The sequence below is a fragment of the Gorilla gorilla genome, chromosome 13, assembly GCF_029281585.2.
Source record: "Gorilla gorilla gorilla isolate KB3781 chromosome 13, NHGRI_mGorGor1-v2.1_pri, whole genome shotgun sequence".
Lineage (NCBI taxonomy): Eukaryota > Metazoa > Chordata > Mammalia > Primates > Hominidae > Gorilla > Gorilla gorilla.
In genome coordinates this window covers 70,575,866-70,590,760 of record NC_073237.2, presented here as the reverse complement: position 1 = coordinate 70,590,760, position 14,895 = coordinate 70,575,866, and the positions used below count along the sequence as shown (strand labels likewise).

General features: G+C 38.1%; 1 long non-coding RNA gene across 1 annotated transcript; it reads right to left on the bottom strand.

Moving 5' to 3' along the window:
* Positions 1-2,527: 2,527 nt before the first annotated feature.
* LOC109028301 (uncharacterized) lies at positions 2,528-14,551 on the bottom strand. Its single transcript, XR_002007311.3, has 3 exons — positions 14,328-14,551; positions 13,576-13,891; positions 2,528-2,635 (listed from the first exon to the last, which is right to left on the bottom strand). It is a non-coding gene; the product is annotated as an uncharacterized lncRNA (long non-coding RNA).
* Between the last annotated feature and the right edge of the window lie 344 nt (positions 14,552-14,895).

Sequence of the window (14,895 nt, the reverse complement as noted above, 5' to 3'; positions counted from 1 at the left end):
CAAAGAGGAATATTTTGGGGTAACATATCCTGGTTTCCCTCAGTGTCCCCAAATCATAGCACGTTCCTTTTTGGCTTGACTCTAACTTATTTTTGGAACTTTCTGTGCTCAATTCAGTGAGCTTTCTTCTTTGCTCCCTGTAAGTACACTGTAAACCACATAGCTCATTACCTCTCAAAGCGGGGTTCTTAGAAGCAACAGCTGCATCACCTGGGAACTTTTACAAATGTGAATGCTTGGGCCCTACCCCAGAGGGAGTGAATCAGACACTGTGTGGGTAGGTCCCAGAAATCTGTGTTTTAATAAGTCCTTCAGGAGATTCTAATGCATGCTCAAGTTTAAGAGATCAAGCCTAGCCTTCTGTTAATCCGCTAGGCCTTTGGTTAAGCTGTTCAGTTTGAGATTTGCTCTATGAACTTGGCCAGCCTCCATTCATGTGGAAGCTAGAATTTAGCCTCAGATCTGTGCCTGGTTTTCCAGTCCGGTTTACCAGAGAGTTCTGCACTTTGAGCAATAAAATAAATGCTGCGCTTCATCTTTCTCAGCTTTTTATGTATAGTCGCAGATTTTTGAAGAGAAAGAGTGCTAAGATTTGGGTATCAACTTCCATCCCAAACCTCCTCTAACCTAGTATGTTGGCTAATAGTTTTAATTCCCTAGAATAGATTTGGCTGTGGAATGGGAATAGGGAATAAAGGACATAAGGATAAGAATAAGGTTAAAAGATATTACGAATAATGAAAAAAGGTAACAAGCTGATATTTTTAACTTAAAGTAGTGGAGGATGTTCAGTCCTAGAAGATCAATCTTGATTTCCTCAGCAGCTGCTGGTGCAAGAAATCGTGGGTAGGACATAAGCACTACAAAATGTAATGGCAGGTAATTGTATGGACATTTTTGTGTTAGAGCATTTATTTATGTCTAAGACAATATGAATTGTGGTGTGTTTGTGAGGGGTATCTCTGGTTAGGATGTTGGACACAGAAATTTATTTTGGAGCTGTTTGATGCCAACACAGTGGCTCAGAATATGATGAGAACCACAGAAGTTGTTGGTACACAAGACCACTCTAAGTTCACATTTCTCTCACCTCCCTCCAGTAGAGAAAAGGAGTAAGATTGAGGATGAGATTACATTTATATGGTTTCAGTGGCAGCCACCATGTTAATACAACACAACCTTTTTACTTGAACATTGATTGATCTTGGGTTGAGCACCTGACCCATTTGGGAGAACTGTGCTATTGTTCAAGGGGTCAGGACTAATTCCACAATGTCACATGGCATGAATTTAGTGGTTCTCAAATTTTAGCAAACATCAGAATCACACAGAGTGCTTGGTAAAGTAGATTTCCGCGCTCCACTCCCAGAGTTTCTGATTTGAGTTGGTGTGGAGTCAGGTCCATGTATTTGCAAATCTAACAAATTCCCTGCTAGTGCTAATGCTTCTGGTCTAGGAATCACACCAGGGGATCAGAATCACTGGTTTAAGGAATAGGCTTTATAAAGCAAAAAAGAAAATTACAAGGACAGGATTAGCTGAGACGGTCTAGACCTTTTCAACTCTTTTTCCCACAGAGAGACTTCCCAGGGCCAGGATACCCTACTGGACAGGCAATGTGGAGTTATCTGTGTCCCATTAGGGGAACTTCATGCTCCTGGGCGTGTTCCTCTTATAGAGAAATCATGAGGGCAACCATCAGTGGAGGATAACCAGTGTACTTTGGTACTAGACAATGTGGATTTGAGCGCCAGCCCTTCACATCAGGAATTTAGTAATTCCAACTATCCAACACTTGGGAACTTGAGAGATAATGGGAGTTACCTCCTGCAGAGAGAAGGGAGTGCAGCAGCCCCTACTGAGAGAAGAAAGGGGGGATCTTCCTTTCACCTTTCTCCCCATTGTCCTGCCCTTCCCCAACTCTGGGCCTAGCCGGCTCATTGTTCAGGCAATTATAAAGGAGCTCTCAGGATCACTTTTGGTAATTCTGCTCATCACATGACACATGCTATCTACTCCATACCCAAAGCCTCTGATTCCACTAATTTTACTAGGTGTAGATACCTGATCCAACTTGAACTAATCAATGTCTTTCCTTGAAAGTAGATTTCAGAAAAAAAATATGTATATTTTACCTGTCTCTTGAAACTCATGGAATATAAACCCAGGTGCTCTTGTCATTGGCTATTTTCAGCCATGTAGCCCAGGAAACCCAGCACCCTTGTCTGAAGAGGGAGAGAAGAAGTAAGTCCACTTTTAGAAGAGGGGAAAGAAGATACGGGCGTGGGGAAAAGACTGGGAAGTATTTGAGTTTCTGCTTCCTGTAGTTTCTGAGGCCCAGAAACTTTGATTTCGATCCTGAGGATTCAAGAAAGAGCCACTGTCTTCTTTTGGCCTAACTTGTTGTGTGATGGATTCCTGTCCTTTGTAAGAAAGAATACTTCATTTAGAAGTTGTCATTTCCAAGCAAAAAGGTAAATTGAGTCACAAGAGGTTACGCTTAAAATAAGTCTAGCAAAGGCCTTCGGAGTTTGTGTTCTATTTTAATTTAAGCTTTTCTTTGCAGAGGCTTCATTGTGTGTTGGGGGGTCACTTAGAATCACTTAGATCTCGAGTTCCATCACAGCTCTGTTATCTGCAGGGCTTGGAAGTTAAAAATGTCATGTAAATTTCCTAAGGCTCAATTTTCTCCTCTTTATTGAAGGACTATATCATTTATCATACAGTGTTGTTTAAGAATTGACATGAAAAATAAAAGTACGTAGCAGAGTCTGTCTGATTTTAGTGTGTTTAAATTTCAAAACACAGTTTCTAATTTTGAAAGACATCCCCCAAACATGATGTATTTACAATAAGATATATATAACAAGCATAAAAACAAACAAAAAATTAAGATTTTGCAAAAGAAGGAAAAGAAATTGTCAGGACCAGTATAATTGCTGAGTCTATTAGTCATGGTTCTCCAGAGAAACAGAACCAATAGTAGATATTTATATTTATATATATCTGCTGTATATATATTTATGTATCTGCTAAATAGATATATTTGTACTATATGCTGTGTACATATGTTTCTATATATATGTTGCTCTCTTGGTATATATATATTTCTTAATACACATATCTGCAGGGTAGGTGGGAGGCTGGGGACCCAGACTCACAATTCAGATTCAAATGCAGCCTGCTGGCAGAATTCTCTTTTTCTTGAGAAAGATCAGTCTTTTTCTATTAAGGTATTTCACTGATTGGATGAAGCCAACCCACATTGTGGAGAATAATTTGTTTCATTTGTTTTATTTATTCAAAGTTTACTGCTTTAAATGTTCATTGCACCTAAAAAAATCTTCACAGAAACATCTACAATAATGTTTGATCCAGTATCTGGCTACCATGGCCTAATCAAGTTGACACATATAATTAACCATCTCATCAAGACTGATTTTATTATCTATTTATTTATTTAGAGACAGGGTCTTGCTCTGTTGCCTGGGCAGATTGTACAATGGCACAATCATAGTTCATTGCAACCTTGACCCCTTGGCTCATGATCCTCCCACCTGAGCCTTCTGAATAGCCAGGACTACAGGTGTATACCACCAGGCCCAGCTAGTTTTTAAAATTTTTTTCAGAGACGGGGTCTTGCTATATTGCTAGGGCTGGTCTCAAACTCCTGGGCTCAAACGATCCTCCTGCTTTGGCCTGCCAAAGTGCTGGGATTACGGGTGTGAGCCACCGCACATGGCCCTAAGACTGATTTTAAATTTAATTTTGAGCTTCCTAGTAAGCCTAGGAAAAAAGAGAGATATATCTTTTATGCAGTCTTTTATTAAGACAATTTTCTTAGTAGAGACCGTTTTTCCATACATTAAATTCCAAAATATGGTATGGTTTCTCATATATAATTTTGTATTTTGCACCTTGACTGATATCATAGGCAAGGCTTTTAAGAATTATTGTTTTATAATTAATGGAGAAGCAATTTTGGTATGGCTGTTTCTGGGAAAGGTTCTCTGTAAAATCAATGAAGGTTATTCTTCCTAGGATCCTTAATTGGTGATTTGCTTTTGGGTACATTTCTAACTCCCGCACCCCTCTCATGAGTTGGAGCAAATTTATAAATATGTAGCTGCTTTACTTCTTCAGGGCTTGACTAAATCAACTTTTTAGATATCTTTGAATTTGGAAAAATGCCATCTCCTGCATCCAATCTGTCACCAAATTCTGTCATTTCTGACTCCAATATTCTTTAAAAACTGTACATTCCACTCCCTCCTGTTGCCAGTGTCTTAGTTTAATCTGTTATTGTTTCTCACATGAACCTAGGCAATAATTTCCAAACTTATCTCTGCTCCTTCTTTGGTCACTTCAAATGCTGTCTTTACACAGACACCAGACGGCCCCTTTTTGGGACACAGTTTTCATGCTACTTTTCTGTTTAACAATTATCTTTGATGTCCCAATAAATAAAAAATAGAGTTTCAGCATCTCATGTACCTTAACCTTTGACCATATCAAATTATTTAGAATACTTAGAAAATGCCATCACTTAGAGAGTTCTGCCTCTGCAGATTGCTGTTTCCTCTGCTTGGAGTACTCTATCCTCCCAACTAGCCTAGACAAATCCCAGTCATTCTTTAAGACTCAACTTAAAGGCCATCTCCTTTGTCAGACCTTCCCTGACACATGTAAGCAAGAAGTCACACTCCTTCCTCCTTCCCCCAGATCAACTTTAACATTTGAGTTACATCTCCTTGGGTGTCAGGGTCTGAAATTAAGGCATAAAGTGGAAATTACAAATAGTTATATCACCCTTGAAAATACCTTAAATAGCCCATCAAATAGAACATGCTAAGTCTACATTGATGCCACATTCAGACTGACATACTATTGCTCCATGAGTCCTACATAGAGCATGCTTCCCTCAGATATTGGGACCAGTTTGCGCTTTCATGAATTAAGCACACGTAAAGCAGTTGGATTATGTGTAGTTTATGTTTCGTGGTTATAAATAATAAAGACACATAGTGTCTTTAAAACTAGACACGTACTCCGTGCTCCACACTGAGAGGTACATGCATGAGGAGCTAAGGCTGAGAACCATTGACCGCCGTCTTCTGTCACACGCATGCGGTAGGGTGTATGCTCACTGAAAGGAACAGTGTGGGGAATTAGCTGCACATTTAAACTGTTTCTTTCTGTTTTCTCTCTCTCCCTCTCTCTTGTGCCATACTCAGGAGTTTAGCACAAACACAACAAATGATTATACTCTATGGTGCATAACTTAATTATAGTCTATTAACCTAGCTAGGACACTCACATTGTGATACAAATTTTCATTTGATGCTCAGGAATCCCCAGGCCATCAGAGTAGAAAGCTCCATGAATACAGACCTATATTTTTATATCTATTTCCTTTCCTCATACATTATTAGGACTTTAGTGGTCATTTCGTGAATCAGGTGATAGAAGGCAAAGGACAAGGCATTGAAATTTCCTTCAGCTTTCACTGGGAACTTTCAGTATGATGAGAGGGAAATTTAACATGTCTGGTCATTTGTGACAAGGTTCTGCATAGGAATAAAAATAGTCTATTTGATAGGCTTGTGAAAGATAATATAGGACAGATAAAATACCGCATAAATGCTAAATAATAAAGTGACAAGCACAGTATGTCAGGGGACGCATAGTAATGCAACTATGTCTGTAAAACATTTACTGTATTTTGTCTCTGAAATGTACAACAACAACAACCCACCAAATGGCGGCATCTGTGCTTATTTCCTCCCTGGTCCTCGATATTTGGAATCCTTTCAATGTTCAATGCCCAAAAATGCAATAAATATTTTTACTTTGGTACATCTATATTTTAACACTGGAGTTGGTACCAGCCAGGATTGTGGGGTTACTCACATCATGTGACTCTCCTCCCACCATTCAATGTGTTTACAAGTGAAAACTGATAAAATGAGCATCGAAGGCAGCCTGGGAGGGAGAATGAATGGGAGAAGGCATTGCAGAATGCATACTGAGGGCTAAGTGTGGAAGGCCCAAGAAGGGGGTGGGTACTGTTTATAGGCAATCTTATTAGAAGTGGTGGGAGGAGCAGGAAGTGGGAGAGTAGGTATGTACAAGCTCTGATCTCTTTGAGCACCAGGTGGCACTACTGCCTTCTCTCTTGGCTGCTGCCTACCTGTGTCAGGGGAATTCCAGAAACAGATTTTGTAGGAAAGGCTAGAAGATTAAGAACCTATATGGGTCAAGAGAGAAATGGGTAGACAATACAGAGATCAGAATGTTTCTTATTGATCAAATCCTAGGAATGACTGTAATCACGGCACTCTGCCAACTTTTAGCATTTCACCAGCCATCAAGGGACATGATCTGATATTGTTAAACAAATTTATGAATAAGAGACATTGTTTAGCTTAGGGTATTACTAGCTTGTAAATGTATTAGTAAGTTGCCAAGTTCCTAGAGGCAGAGAAATGTGTAGAAAACCAACCAACCAACCAGCCAAACTAAACCAAAACAAAATCAATCACTACAAGTTACTTAACACATATGTAACAGTAGATTGGAGGGTATGTATCTGCTTGTTGTTCAAGAAGATTCCTTCTCTTTGGCAGTAGGTGGTTTTTTGAGTAGTCAGTTTCTGTGAATGGGATAACTGATCTAATTCCCCTTTTCTTACTTGCTATTAGTAAGTTTAGAAGTAAATATGGGAGCCATTTGTAGCCGGTATAACATTTTGCAAGATTGTAAACACATTTTAGCCACATCCCCAGGCTTTACCTTTCATCTTGCCTCTACATCTCACACAATATTTTACATTATATTTCACTTTCACTTTTAATTTGTTATAGTGTATATGTTTATATGCTCTGGAAAGAGCATATCCTAAGTTTATATGCTTATATCCTAAGTTTACATGCTCCGGAAAGCTCCTGTAAATACTTTCTGAAATAAGGAAAGGAAGACATATAATTAATTATGTAATTATAACAAATTTCCGTTGGATGTACATTGCTAAATACCAAGAATCAATAGAATTGCTCCTTCCCTCAAGAAGTTTACAACCAAATAATGGACTTACTAGAAAATGTGCACAAAATAAAAATTTTTTTCTTAAAAATATAAGTTTTTGGAGTAGAGATATCTAAGAGTAAACACAAGGGAAAAAGGGATACTTGATTCCATGATTAACTTCGTATTTCTACTGTTGGCTTTGTGTGGCCTCAGGCAAGATGTATAACTGTCTCCAGCATCAATTTTTCAATAGTAAAAGGCAGATTCACCTTGGGACAAACACTTGGATAGGCTACAGTGATGAAAGGCATGGTGTACTGTAATATTTGACTATTGTTATGTAACATTTGATTATAATCTCACTCTCAGCAAAACTAGTAGGAGAAAAGATCAATTTAAGTCACATACTAAAAGGAAAAAAATGTGTTTTGACTGAAATTCAGCACATTTTCTATAGGAAAGTGCCACACTATAGAGGCTATGGGTATAGTAGATGCTGTTTTTATTTTTAAGCTTCTATTTACAACAGTTTGAGACAAATATTCAAAATTGTGTTCTTCATGTAAGAAAGTAAATGTTTTTGGAAAAAAATACAACATAAGCTTTTTTTTTGAGGATTTTAGGCTGGAAGAGAACGAAGCTAAAGAGAGTAAAATTGGGAATATTCTCCACAGGCTACTTTTCAGAAAATTTTAGAGCAACCAATAACAAAACTATTTGCTATTGCATTGAAATTAATATTTTCTTTGTTTATTAATTTTTTATTATTTTAAAACAGATATGTAACTGATATGCCAGGGTGCATTATTTTGTAGAAATGGTAGTGTGATTATTTTGGGATAAATGAAGAAGAAAAGAGGTAGAAACTACAAAGGAAGGAATGGAGCTTGATTCTTACCTTTACTTAGGCTCAGTGACTTCATGGAAAACCATGGGCCAGAGACAGTGGCACCTAATAGGCTTTGGTGTCAGATAGAGCTGAGTGGAACCCAGCGTAGTCTGTGGCACTGGGCAAGTTCCTTCAGTTGATTCTTGGATTCTTTGCAAAAAGGGGGCACAATAATATCAGCCTCATTGAAAGAATAAGAAACATGCATGAAGTTTCTAGTTCAGGGCCAGACGAGGCTTATGGTAGATGCTCACTGGATGGCAACTGATAAGGTGGGACATTCATTCAAAAATCATCTCCTTTTCTTTCTATTTAGGAGAGGACAGGAAATGGTAGCTTTGCATCACAGCTTTACTTCATATTGGGTGGCAGATGACTTTAGGTAAAGTATGTTAGTGGTCCATCAACTGCTGCGCAAGGCCAGTCTCCTACTAGTCTTTCTCCAGTTTTGAAAAGTCATTCCTTCCAAGCTCTCATTTGCCTTTGAAATCTGTCTTGATCAATAGCTAGCTTCCATGAGGTCTAGACTTATCTGCCTTCCTTATTCATACTCAGAGGGCAGGGGCCATGTTTTATAAAATTTCATAGTAGGCAGCACACAATCATACATTTTACTTTTTCCTAATGACATAATTTATTTTAATGCAAGCTTGTCAGCCAGGGCATTGAAAGATCAGCCTGATACCGTAGTACTTTTTTTACTTTTATTCCTTGACCTGCTTGCCCTAGGTGACTAGTGAGAAAGTCAGCACTTTTTGAACACATTACTCTGTGTAAAGCACATCCTGTTCAGCACATTACAAACAAAGGGGGAACACCTCAGGTGTTCATCAGGTGGGTAATACATAAAACTTTCTTAAGTTTTCAGGAATTATAATTTCTCTCTACTTTGAATCCCCTATAGCTCACTGAGTTATACGCATGAAGAAATAAAAATAAAATTCTAAGACCCCAACCAACTGAATGGACCATTTCTTTGCCAAGGGGATGCCAAAGAAAACTTGGAAGCTGAGCCCCTGGCCATGACAGGATGTGAGGATGTACATGTCCCATTATATCCCTTCCCTTGCTAACCACTCTTAGGCTTTCTTCCCTAAGGTTTAAACAGAAACAAGCCCTTTGGAGAAATTTTACTGCTGATTTCACCCAACTGCCTAACTACTGCCACTCCCTTTTGCAGTTTCTGCACAACCAATCAGCATTCCTTCTCCATAAGAAACCACTGACCACGAAGTGGTTCTGGCCAGTCTTTGAAGAACGAGCAGTGAGGGTTTTCGTGTCCTCTGCTTCACCTTTTGATGTCAGAGGGCTGAAAACTTCACTCTCAGATCATGTTAATGCCGCCATTTTTGAAGATGGGGTCCCATGGAGAGGCATGAACTGAATTGCACCTGGCCATGTTTCTCCTTTCATAAATATTCATGAGTCCTCCTATAGCTTATTGAATATGTATAGTCAGCCACCTCATTCCGCATACATCTCTGTCTTATTCTTCCCACCCTCGAAATGTCTGTTTCTGGCTTCTGGAAGGAGGCTATGTTTCCCAGCCTGTCAGAATGGCCACCCTGCAGGCTGCAATCCTTTATGAGAAATAAAGCTCCACTTTAAAAATGTATGAACCTTTTCATTCATCAGTTGACACCACTTAATCAAATTGGGGCTCTTTTTCTTCTTTAATTTCATGCTTTGCATTTTCATTCAGGGGTCTTAGAAAATGCTAGGATTTGAACCTAATTCCTGGTAACTTCATCTATCAGTGCTGATGTCCACTGAAATATTATTATACAGGTCTGATTCTGAGAGTTTGGTCAATGCAGCTCACCACCTAGACTGCCTTCATGGCTCCCTGCAAAACCTCTCAGTCTGAGTCCAAGTTCCTGACACTGCCAGGCTCTCAGGACATATTCAGCTCCTCCTTTACAACTCCAGAGACAGAGATCTGCTTCCATGTGCTTCTCAGCTTCCTGGGCTCTTTCCTTTACTGCCATTCAATCCTCCCAAAACTGGAAGCGAAGGTTTAATTAAATCCTTTCTCAAGGAAACTGAGGCTCAGAGGAGTTCAGGAACTTGTCCACTGTCATATATTTCACAAAGGGAGGAGTACACTTTCAGAGCAAAGTCCAACTAAATTCATGATTCGAGTTTCTCCCATTATGCTGGACTGCCTCAACGATTTCAGCTAAGTCTCAGGTCTTTTTAATTCTCATGCTGAAACCTATCATCTATTACCAACTTTTAATAGTTTAACTCTTATTTTTAGTTACATGTCACCTTGGAAAGTAAAAACTGGAGCTTTAAAGGCATGTTTCTCAAAATGTGGTAGTCTACATCAGAATTACCTAGACTAATTGTTAAAATATTTATTCTTAGGCCCAATCATAGCCCTACAGAATCATTATTTCTACTGGGCCATGGAATCTGTATTATTACTAAGCTCACCTAATAACTACTATTCATGTCAGATTTAGTAGATTATTTCTTTAACATGTGTAAACAAGTTTATTTTGATCTTAGTAAGGAGAGTGATAAATAATTGAAATGTGAGGTGCTAAGGCTTTGAATTGGTTTCTCACACTAGCTAACTATTGAAAATTTTGGATATGGAGGAATGACCTTAATATTGGGAAAAGAAGAAGAAAACAGAAGAACAACAGATGGGTTCCTGAGACCTGAGACAAATTTCCTCTACTTCTTCATTTTGCCTGCAGGCAGTTCCGTGTGAGAGTGGATGAACTGGTGAGAAAATGTATTTGAAATTTAAACCTACAGTAACTTTTGGGTTAAGAACTATATTCCCAAATGAAATAACTTTGTTATTATTTTTAACTCCCCATGCCCAAATACCCTAAGGACTTAAGCTGCTTGATACAGCAGTCTAGGTGCTCACTTTCAGAACCAAGACAGCTTTTCTATTTTATTCTTCACATCACAGTAAAACTGTTAGATGGGCTGAATGCCTGGGTTCAAAATTTCAGAAATTTGCACCTAAATTGCACCTGTAAAATACGTCCTCACACATGTAAGTGAGTCATTTTACTTGCAAATTATTGTTTTGCATATGCAATTACTTGCTTGCATCTGGATATACATTTTGTGGGACAATTAAGTGTTTATGTTAGAAAATTAGATCACTAATTTTATGTTCATTTTTATAAGACTTAGAACTTAAACTACCAGAATGTTTTTAGACAGATCAGTATTGCATATGGTCTAAATTGTGAGGGAGGAGTACATTCTTTCATCCATTCATTTGTTAATTTACAAATATATTCTGAATGCCTACTGTGGGTCAGCTGATGTAATAGATGCTAAACTTACAGTGATAAACAAATAGTCTTGCCTACGGACATGGATATTAACACTATGTACAGTTGTGTTTAGAGAGACCAGAAATTTGTTAGTGTCTTGTTTGATAACTTCAAAATATGCAGTTTTCAATTAAATCTCAGGTTATTGTCTAATATGTGCCATATCAAGTTGAAAACTGACAGTTTTCATTTCTCACTACTTTCACTGATGGAATGAATAATAAAATGGGGGAGTCATTTTTTATTTGATTTTGCTTTCCTCCTAATTTACAAATTAGTATGGTAAGTTTATATGTCTTTTGTGCAATCGTTGGGCTCTAGATCATATAGTCTGTGGATGATTAATAGAAGTATAATTTGGTGAAAATTAAAGGCTGATGATGGTCTTTGAATGAATGCCCTTCCTATGGGAAGATATTCAGGGGTTTTGCAACACTTGACACTTGTATACTTTTCTCTGGGTAAAAACTATATTTTAGAGTGCTTAGTTTGTTAGGATAATGACTTCAATATTAGAGAGACATTGCATTACACACCTACACATTTCTTCATAAACAAAAATATATCAGTACACCTGCACCCATATGTACCTTGTGTCTATAAAGTCTGTGTAAAACACTGGTCTTTTAAATCTATCAATTTATCATTCAGGACCTAATTATAATAATACATTTATAGATATTTTGGGTTGAAAGAAACTTGAAAGTATTTTTTATTTAGTTCCCTTACTTTACAAATAAGTAAACTGGGGCCTGGGGAGGTTAAAAGAACTTTAAGGATTACACAGAAGCTAAGGCAGAGTAGAGACTAAAATCTGGTATATAGGCATTCATTATTTTTTGAAAAATATCTTTCATGAAGAAATGTAATGGAAACCAACTAACATTACCCTTGCAGATCCTATGGTGATGTTGAATGTGGCTCTTCTTTAAATAAATGTGGGAGGAAGAGAAAAATTATACAAAATCAGAGAAGAGTCAGAAAAGCATAAGTTTGTCTTCTCTGTTAGATGCTGCTTTTTCTAGTAACCACAAAGCTTGACATACATTAAGGGCAAATAAAGATGAGAGATGCAGTGATGGTAAAGGGAAGGAATAGGGAGAGAGATATCTGGAAATTTTATGTACTTACTCTATGTTTTGTTTTGTTGCAATCAGGGTCCCAACAGAAAACAGATGTCAAGCATAAATTAAGAATATTCCAAGAAAATGTATTTACATAAGAACCAATTACAGAAGTGTGGGCTTGATAGAAACCACAAGAAATAGTACAGTAACACTGGATTAGTAACCATGGAGCTGGTACCACCTCTAGGCCCAGGGGAATGAGGAGAGAGAGAGTGATTACTAGGACCCAGAAGGAGCAAATTTTCTTGAGAGGGCTGTCTTGAGGGGAGCAGTGACCTTCATTGGAGAGACACAGCCAGGTTGAGGCAGGGTATCCCAGCAGAAAAAAATCCTATAATGTTGTTTTCTACTCATCTCTGATTTCTTGTTGATATCCCCATTGTTAATTCTAACTGGAAGCCAGAAAGCAAGGAAGAGCCCATTAATGTCATCTGCCAGTGGGGAAGAAGGCAGGTGGCAAGGTGTAGGTAGGGATTTGGAGTTGCAAACAAATGGCACAAAGTATATTCTTCCAAAAAGAAGTCAAGCACTCTTACAAGAATATATAGAATGTTAGAAAATGGCATACATTAAAATACTGTGAAAGAAAAAAAGAAAATAAAGAAAAAGAACTGATGCCATTGAAACTAAAAGACTGATTTATACAATTGCTCACACTAGATGGAAAATTATTTATCTCTAATGTAATCGTTCAGAGATAGGTGGGTAGTCTAGGGTCAGCTCTGCTTGGTGAGGGCATTGTTCTTTGTTTTTGCTTTGATCAGCACCACACCATGTTTAAATTTTAGTCTGTAGGAAAATCAAATTACGGTGTGGGGGAGCAAGTAGCTTCCCCTTAAGGAAGTGGCTGAGACATTATACATCTCTCTTCTGTAGCTCCTCGGAGTCCCTGGGTGTTGGACCCTTCTGTGACCTCCAGCTATTTGATTCACTTTGCCTGTCTGTTAGGTCTGGCAGTTGGACACCTAGGGCAGATTCAGCCTTTTGCCCTCAGAAAGCTCTCTACTTGGCCTCTACTGATCAGCCAGGCTTCATACCTAAATTGTTTGGCTGTGTCATCCTATCTGAACTTAGGTGAATGCCAGAGCACATGGTGTTGGGGCTCTGAGTGCCTGCCAATGGGTCAAATACAATCTAGGTGTGCAGGTAATTCTCCAGGGGGTAAGTTTGGACCAACACAGAAGAATGGAGGAAACCCGGTTTCTCTCTTCTTTATCATACGTACCCTTTCATAGTCCTTATCAAATTCTTTGAAGCACAGTGTTTCTTGGTAGTCCATCTGGAGAAGTTCTATGCATGAAATAGATGCAACTGCCAAACAATCAGCTTTGTGTTGTTGAAACATCATTTTACATCTTGCATAGCTCACTTGCCTTTGTCCTCATCCTGGATCCTCTGAATTTATGCCTTGCCGAAAAGCATCTTCCTTTCATCCTTGATTCAGGCTTTGTGTTCTAGGGAAGCTGATATAGAACACATCTATTCACATTTAGTTGATCAGTCCTGGTCCGTGATAAAACTTGAAGTAGAGAAGTGTTTTGCTGAATAAGAAAAATGAGAAAATTATGGAATTTTGGGAATAGTGAGAAATTTTTGCCAAAGAAGAAGAAAATAAAGTCAGGAATGAGACCAAAACAACAACAACAACAACAACAACAACAACAACAACAATAACCACAAATCTAAAACAAAATAAAATGTGTAACAAAACTCTTTATATCAAGTAGATAAAAAACTTGATTTAACTTTTACAGAAGCCACCACAAAAAAGAAAATATTATTTATTTTTGTGTTCATGATACAATGAGAAGAAAAAAAAACGCACAAACCCAAATCTTTAGGAAAATTCCAAATTTGTTGTATAAATTTCAATTAAATTTTCTTTCTGAATCCTGTATCACTTATGAATACTATCAGAAATAAATAACAATGTATGACTAATAGTGACTTCATAATGAAGGTATTTGAGTATCTCACTCAATAGGAAGTGTAGAGGTAAGCATCCAAAGGTTTATTTGGTGGCCCTTCAGGATCACTAACGATCCAAGTTATTTTCATCTTTTGCTCTCCTATCTTCAGTACGTTGCTTTTGATCCTTTAGTTTGTCTTCTCTTGGTGGTGAGATGCCTGCCAGTATTCCAACTATCAAAGGTAGGAAGTGGGGAAGGAAGTATAGGGCAGGAGAGAATTTCTGCTCTAATGGCTTTCATGGGATGGCGGAAGGTCTTTCCTGGAATTCCCCTACATCAACTTCTGTTTATGTCACACTGGCCAGAACTGGATCATCATGGCCATTCAAACCTGCAAGAGAGGCTGGGAGTGTGAGCACCTGCCTTTTTGAGCCTGAGAAACTCATAAGGAGAAGAGGGTTGGGAAAAGGCAGATGGAGACACAACTGGTAGTGTTTATTTTTCTTTATAGTTTTCATAATGAGAATTACCTGTGATATACTGAATAATATCCTAGGTAACACGTCACAGTAGATATGTGACATTCCCTATAGCTATACATAAGTGTTTTCCATACATGCTGATGACATTATACC